The sequence below is a fragment of the Acinonyx jubatus genome, chromosome B3 (assembly GCF_027475565.1).
Source record: "Acinonyx jubatus isolate Ajub_Pintada_27869175 chromosome B3, VMU_Ajub_asm_v1.0, whole genome shotgun sequence".
Classification (NCBI taxonomy): domain Eukaryota; kingdom Metazoa; phylum Chordata; class Mammalia; order Carnivora; family Felidae; genus Acinonyx; species Acinonyx jubatus.
In genome coordinates this window covers 128,967,311-128,975,149 of record NC_069386.1, presented here as the reverse complement: position 1 = coordinate 128,975,149, position 7,839 = coordinate 128,967,311, and the positions used below count along the sequence as shown (strand labels likewise).

General features: G+C 41.8%; 1 long non-coding RNA gene across 1 annotated transcript; it reads right to left on the bottom strand.

The window, feature by feature from the left end:
• Positions 1-240: 240 nt before the first annotated feature.
• On the bottom strand, positions 241-3,044 carry LOC128316220 (uncharacterized). Its single transcript, XR_008299808.1, has 3 exons — positions 1,923-3,044; positions 1,236-1,382; positions 241-490 (listed from the first exon to the last, which is right to left on the bottom strand). It is a non-coding gene; the product is annotated as an uncharacterized LOC128316220 (long non-coding RNA).
• Positions 3,045-7,839: the final 4,795 nt, after the last annotated feature.

Genomic DNA, 7,839 nt, shown 5'->3' with positions numbered 1-7,839 from the left:
GAAAGAAGTTGAGATAGAAAGCTCTTTCAGATCGTGTGGTGTCTCTGGGTCACTGGGTTATCATTAGGAACCTTAATTATTTCTGAGCTTCATTTATTTAAGTGCTTTCTTAGAAATTTCTGGCTCAATGTAATTGCACTTACTCTAGCTTATTTGATGGCATTATACTCTGCACCTTTAATAAACCTGCTTTATTAGGAAAAAAAGATACATTGAATTTCTTTTATTTACACAGCACAACATATGTAGGCTTTATTCTTAAGCTTCCTATAGATAGAGTGATGAGATATGCGATCCTTCTTGACTGAAGTTCCACTCTTCAAGCAAAGTTGTGAATGTGTTGCTGTTTCTTTTCTTGAGGATAGAATTTTACTTTCTAGCCAGGTTTATCTTGCCTACCAGAAGGTCAGGGCATGGGCCAGTCCCAGCTGGGGAAGGACTGTTACTCCTGTGAAATGTCTCCTTGCTGGTTCACTGCACGCCAGAGCTCCTGTTCACAGGTATTGATTTTTGCACAGTAAAATTCTGATGGCTTCCTCAAAGGGGCCAATTTTTTTCAGATTAACAGCTGCTCTGTTAATGTCAGAGGAGCTCGGTGGCTAAAAAAGGTCTTTATTTATGGATGTCAAAGAGCGTGTCTCAAACATCAGGCCTCTCAAATTCAAAACAAAAGGAGTGTAATAAATGGAAAATTATAGTTTATGTGAACTGTCCTCTTTGACTATAACATACTTTAGGTAATAAAGTCAGGGAATACAAAGACAGTAGATGTTCTTGTCATTACTAATGTGGTATGTTGACTTTGTACTATTTCCACATGGATGCTAAAAATCTGTGTTTAGTGTTCTTTTAAATTTAATTGTATTAACGAACCAAGCAATGACTTGGCTATGTTTTTATTTTTATTTTTCCTGTTGTAGTAGGAACAAAGAGACAAGTAGGCACAGATCATCATTTCTATTTCACCAGACCATTTGTAGTCTAACGTGAGTCATGGTGGAGATGGGATCTGAATGGACCCCAGATATCAGGGCTGGACACAGACTTCCTATTTATCAGAAAACTATCTACTTTTCCTGGAAGAAGACAGTGAAGGGGCTCTTTGGCTTATAGGTTGATCCGGTGTATCTCTTTTTGAATGAAAAGAAGAGATCACAACTGCCCCAGCCAAGAAGACAGGGAAACTGCCCTACTACATAGAAAGTTGGAAGACATTTGCCACCAGCCTGGGTCACCTGTGGTTCTGGATTGAGGAGCCTGTGTGTCATGTAGGGTCGTCTCCCACAAGCCTTCTGATTTTCAAGGTTCCACAGGGAGTGCTCCCATGTAGCTATCTGTCACCTCTCTCTCCAACCTCTTCCCTGTAGCCTAATTCTTCATTTCTGAAAATTAATTAAAAAATCTTTTTTAATAAAAAAGTTTGTTTATTTTTGAGAGACAGAGAGAGACGGAGTGCAAGCAGGGGAGGGGCAGACAGGGAGGGAGTCACAGAATCTGAATCTCCAGGCTCTGAGCCATCAGCATAGAGCCTGACGTGGGGCTCCAACCCACCAGACGCGAGATCATGACCGGAGCTGAAGTCGGACACTTAACGGACTGAGCCACCCGGATGCCCCTCTGAAAATTAATTTTTATCAGAGTAATGCAAGCAATAGCCTAAGAGTCACATATTAAAGAGCCTGTAATGGAAAACAGCTGCAGACAGAAATGCAGCTTGAAAACATGGAGGGAATGGGGAAGAAATACGTTGTTCTCTCTCTCTTACTGTCTTGTGTCTCCCGTGGGCCAGTCCTTACCAGAAACAGGAACCTGGGTGATGCATTCAACAGGGCAGAAGATGACTGCATGGAGAACCAATGAAGCTGGCAAACAACAAAAAAAATAACCTAATACCTACGCGGAGCAGCTATTGTGAGACTTACATGAGGTAAAGCTGAAAAACACAAGAAAAGTAACTGGTAGGTGGTGGGTCCTCAAATACACATTTTCCTCTCCCTTCGTTCCCCTTTCTCATTGATCAGAATCTGCTTTAAAAAAAATGATTTGTTTAGTGCATAAGCTGTAAATGTCTTAGAAAGCATTTTAACAAGGATGAGACTAATTCAAAGCATTTAGGATATTTTAGTGTTAGTAACTTGTGAGTGGTATTTTGACGGGGTGGGTGGGCAGGAGGGGGCTTGCCTCCATCTCTTGTTCGCACCCAGGGGCAGCTGCTTGTTTAGTTTGCCCTGCCTTGTGTGGTAAGGTCCTGCCTGCTTTGCTCCAGGGCCCCCTCAGCTTTGCCTTTAGGACTCAGTGTGGCTGTTCCCACAGAAAGGTGCTGTAATCCGAAAATGCGGGTCGTAAATCTCTCTGGAAGCTGGGAAGCCTGGTTGTCTCAGACCACTGAGCCACCGCACGCAGATGCTCTCGCTGCAATGCATGCACCTTTGCATTCTCTGGCACGTTTGCCAAAACCACGTGCCATTTGGTCAGTGCCAAAGAAATGACTTTCTACCCTCTGAATCTTGTTTCCCACCTGTACTGTCCTTGATGCTGTGGGTTCTGATGGGTTGCCAGTGCCCTTTATTCTTTGCTATTAACTTCTCCCTGCCTCTCACCATTAACCCTTCGGTGGATCCCAGGGAGTTTCTAGGTTATGATTGGAGCAGTTGTCTGGTCCAGGGAGTCATGACATCCTTCTGGCAGAGAGAAATGGTCCTGTATTGCAGGACCTGCCTCAGTCCCTGGAGGCTGAGCTTTGGCCTTGCTCAGGGAAGCTTTTCTGACCTCTGGAAGGGGCTGACCAGCAGAGAGTGCCCTGAGAGCTGGGCTGGGCTTCCTGTTGGGATCTGGGACAGCCCCTAACCCCACGAGTCCCGAGGAACATAATTTTCTCTCAGGGCTCCCATCTACCCTCCCCTAATCTACTTCACTCAGTTTCCTCGTTAAAGTAAAAATCATCAATGTACTTTTAATGTGGCTTTTTGTGTTTCATTTCCTTTGTTGCTTAAAAAATGTTTCCAATGAAACATTTTATAAGATTTCTATACAGTGCATACATTTTGAACATTTTGTTCCTATTAACATAAAATATTATTCTCATTTCCTCTTGTGTTGGGAAAAAAGAGGAAAAAAGTATTCTAAAAATTAAAAATAATTTCTTTGCTATTAAGGAGGTATGAATGATTTATGAGCATAATAAAGGCAAGTCTCTTTGGTCAACATTATGAATTTGAAAATAAAACTTCTTTTCAGATTTTTGAAATGGCTTCGATGACAGTAGGCCCTAAAATAACAAAGGAGACCAGGTTAAAATGGGAAATTCTTTCCCTCTGCTTTTCCTCTCTGGGGGACATCGTGTGCTCTCTACCCTTGGGAAGCAAAGTGGAGTCATCCCAGGGTAGAGGCAGGGAACGCGGTGTCGAAGAGGTTGTTTCCAGGTGCATCTGTGGGTCATCTGCATCTGTACAGAGATGCACTGAAAAATCCCCTCTGTCATTTTTATATGTCCTTAAGGGTCATATCTAGTTGAGTCTTACCAAAGCTACCCATGTTGGCTGACTCGCTCCCCGTGACACGGGGTCCCTTGGTTCCCCCCACGTGCCGATCGCTCAGTAGCTCTGGGAAATGACCTAAAGGACTGTGTGTTCTCAGGGTAATTCCCCTGAAGCTCCACCAGGTCTGCCTGTTAAATCCCATGCTTGCCAGAGTGAGGGGGTTCTGTATTTGGTTTTTGGTTCTGCGTCTCATGGTTCCCAGCCCATTGTCCCAGTTCCGCAATACTAGGCTATAGATTAAGCTGGGGATATCACCAGGGGAGGCTGGAAATTGCGAGGGTCCTCTTGAATGGCGTTTCCTAGGTGAATTCACCCTCGTTTGAGGTCAAGTGGCTGGCAGTGCATGCTCAGAAACCAGATTCTCTTAGTGTATTAACGATGTGCTGGGGAATGGCCGTATATCAACCAGCTTAACGGGGCTGAGGAAGAGCCTGGCCCTCCAGTTACAATAGAAATACCACCTTTTAAACACTTGCATCGATGCCAGATCATTGCAGGGAGAAGGTACCTGGTTGGTGAGACCTAGAAAGACTGGTGTTGACATCACTAAGATGATAGCTGCTGGATGTTCAAGTTCTAGGCAACTTACTGAGCACCTAGTTCAGGGAGGGCTCTGTTTGAGACACTGGGGATACAGCAGGGAACAAAGCAATCAGAAATCCTTGCCCTCAAGGAGCTTGTGTTGTAGAGACTATTTCAGCCCAGAGGTCTGGGTAAATCACTCATGCACACATGTTTGGATTTCTATTTTCTCTCCTCAATGTCTCACAAACTCACCCCAGAAGTGAAGGCATACTGAAGCAGTCCTTTGGAGAAATAACCTAAAGAAAGGGCAACGTGGTGAGAAATGTCTCTCCACGCCTTCAATTTTAACCCAGAAAATTCTTTTTTTTAAGAAATTTTTTTTTACGTTTATTTATTTTTGAGACAGAGAGAGACAGAGCATGAATGGGGGAGGGTCAGAGAGAGGGAGACACAGAATCCGAAACAAACTCCAGGCTCTGAGCTGTCAGCACAGAGCCTGACGCGGGGCTTGAACTCACAGACCATGAGATCATGACCTGAGCTGAAGTCCGCCGCTTAACCGACTGAGCCACCCAGGCACCCCATTAACCCAGAAAATTCTATGTGTGGGAATAAGGACAAGGTTTGATACTTTGTTATGGTGTTCTCTCTCCCCCAGTCCTGCAGCTACAGAAAAGGTCTTGTCAGCCTGCTTAGCAAATTTAAAACTGAAAGAATACGTGAGAAGGGACAGACCTCAGACAGAAAAAGGAGAGAAGCCAAATCCATCTTCAGGATCAAGAGCGCGTGGTGTTCAGAGAGAGGGTCTGACTCGCAATATCGGAAACCCCAGTGAAGGAGAGCAAGAGAAGTGAAGACAGGAGGGAGGGTTTTCAAAATGGCTGTGTTAGATTATGAATTGAATTTCCTTTCATGCTTTTTTTGAATGGGATTACTTTTGAACTACTTTCGATTACTAGTCTGCAAAGATTAAGCCATAAAGGGCCCTAGGATTTATTAAAGTTTGTGAATTCTGAGTTCTGCTTTTAACCTGATTATTCTTAAGTCCTTCAGTCTGCTGGCCTCATATTTTCCTTTCACATACAGTTAAAATAGTATGATCCCCCTTTCCACCGACCTGCAGGAAGTCTGCTATCCACTCCAGTATTTTTAAGGTTCCAAAGGTGCGTCAACTGCCTGTCATCTCCCACTCCAACATTCTAGCTCGATTCTTCGCTTCTTCAATTCAGTTTTTAATGAAGTAATGCATGCGCTAGTTTGAAACTCAAATATTCAATGGATCAAAATGCAAAACAGAAGTCCTCAACTAATTGTTCCAACCAATTGTCCAACTCCTTGCAGGCAATCATTTTCAACTCTTCCAGCTCTTGCTTTCTTATACAGTAGAACCTTGGATTGCGAGTAACTTGTTCTGGGTGTTCTGCAGCACAAGCAAACATTTCTAATGTATTTTAGCTCGATAAACGAGAGCTGTCTTGCAACACGAGTAGTACGTGATGCCGAACATCACATGATCACAACTGAGCCAATGGCTCTTCTCTCTCTTGCTGTGGGATTGTGGGTGATCGTCGATGCAATGTCACCTTTCCGCAAAACCCTCAAAAGGGGGTAAAAGCAAGTGTCATTGGATAGGTTTCTTGTTAAAGTTGCACGAAAAGAAAAAGATTCCAGTGAGCCAGGAGTGATTCTGCTAGTGACAGTGAAAGTTGTCCTGCACGACAACCCTCCTCTCTCGTCTCCCTCACACCAGCCATGAAGGTTTTCAAAGGTAAGTGCAGGTTAATTTGTTTATTTTTCTTTATATTTTGTATTTTATTTATTATTTTGTATTATATTATGGTATTGTAATCATTTTTATATGAATATTTTTGGGTTATGGAACGAATCATGAGAGTTTCCATTATTTCTTATGGGAAATTCACTTTGAAATAGAAGTGCTTTGGATTACAAGCATATTTCCAGAATGAATTATGCTTACAAACCAAGGTTTACTACTTACCTTCTTATTTGTAAATAAAACGCTTGCTTTGTCATTTATTAAATTATTAACTTTAGGTGTTAGGGACGGATATTCTGTTACGATGGGCGAAGGTTTAACTGTCATTCTTCCACACCCCCCCATCCTGCCCACATTCTCTTCCTACACTCTATTTGAATGATATAAAGTATTTTTGATCAAATCAGCAGTCAGGATTGACATTATTATGACTGAAAAATATTAATAACCAAGAACTGTGTCATAGTTCTATCTTCTTTCTTGTACATATTGTTTTTTTCCTAGAGTTAGTATTTTCCTCATTTTTTATTTGCTTATTTTTGTGTGTGTGCTTCTATTTAATATTTTTCATGCTGCATTGTATTTTCTTACACATTCATTAATATTATTTTCCAAATGGTCAAATAAACAAAATAATCTATCAACTAATTCTTTTTCCCTGGGTTCCTCTCTCCAAATGCTTCCTCTCTTGGTTTCCATTTGGCCAGTTGCTTCTCAGGCCTGCTGCTCTCATCATGGATTTCCTTTTTTGTGTCTTTGTGTTGCATCCACTGTTTCCAACTCATTCTGCATTTGCCCCCTCACTTGAAGGAGGGAGCACATGCTCCTATACTCGTGGGAAGTTGTTCATAGTGATAATTATGTGTTTAAAATATTGCCTTTTTGTTTCTGATCTACCTTCATACTTAGTTGATCATTTGGGTATATAATGGTAGGTTGCAAATCATTTTGCCTCATAATGAAATTATTTTTTCCATTGCTTTCTAACCCCCAGATTTGTTGTTAAGAAGTCTGATATTATTTCATTCCATCCACTTTGTCAATGACCTTTCCTCCCAACCCCAAGGAAATTTACAAGATTTGTTTCTTTTACTTTCTGGTGCTCTGATATTTCTTAGTGAAGAGCCTATGTGCTTGCTTTTTATCGTTTGCTGTGCTGGACATGGTGTGTTGTTCTTTCAGTCTGGAGAATCTCATATCCTTTGGCCCTGGAAAATATTCTCTGGTATGAATTTGAAAATAGCTTTCTCTCCATTTTTCCTTCTATTTTATTAATCTATTGTTGAGTTTCCTGGGCCAATACTCTAAGTTTCTTTTCTTTTCTCTTCATAGTTCTTTTGATTTTATTTGCTCTACTTACCAAAATGTTTCTTAGTTTTTATCTACCAAACTCGTTGTTACTTTTTTAAGAGTGGGGGGTGTAGAGAGAGAGAGGGAGAGAGAGAATCCTAAGCAGTCTCCACGCTCAGCATGGAGCCCAACGTGGGGCTCTATCTCACGATGCTGAGATCAGGATCTGAGCTGAAATCAAGTGGTGGATGCTTAACTGACTGGGCCACCCAGGCGCCTCAGTGTTACATTTTTTATTTTGACCAACAATTTTCCAGTTTGTTCCCCAACACTTGTCTATGCAGCATCCCCTCTTCCTCTTATATTTGCCTCGTCTTTTCTTATCTCTCCACTTTCATTCTTTCTGCCTTATTGACTAAGCTCATAGTTTTCTTTTCTTCCTTACTCCTCCCCTTCCTCCTTTTTCTTTCAGTTGTGGTATTTTGGGTTCTTTCCAAATGTTGAAAGTTGTTGCCGTGTTTTGGGTTCTTTTCATGTTGGATGCCTTTTCCAAATGTCTGATTGTCTCTTCACATTTAATAGTGATGACTAAAAGCTGATTAGAAGTGCTGAAAGTGGGGACTGGACATATTCATAAGTAATTTTCAAGATACTGGGATTGGATGCTACCTGTAGAGCTGATATCAGTATCTGGCAGCTTTTTATTTG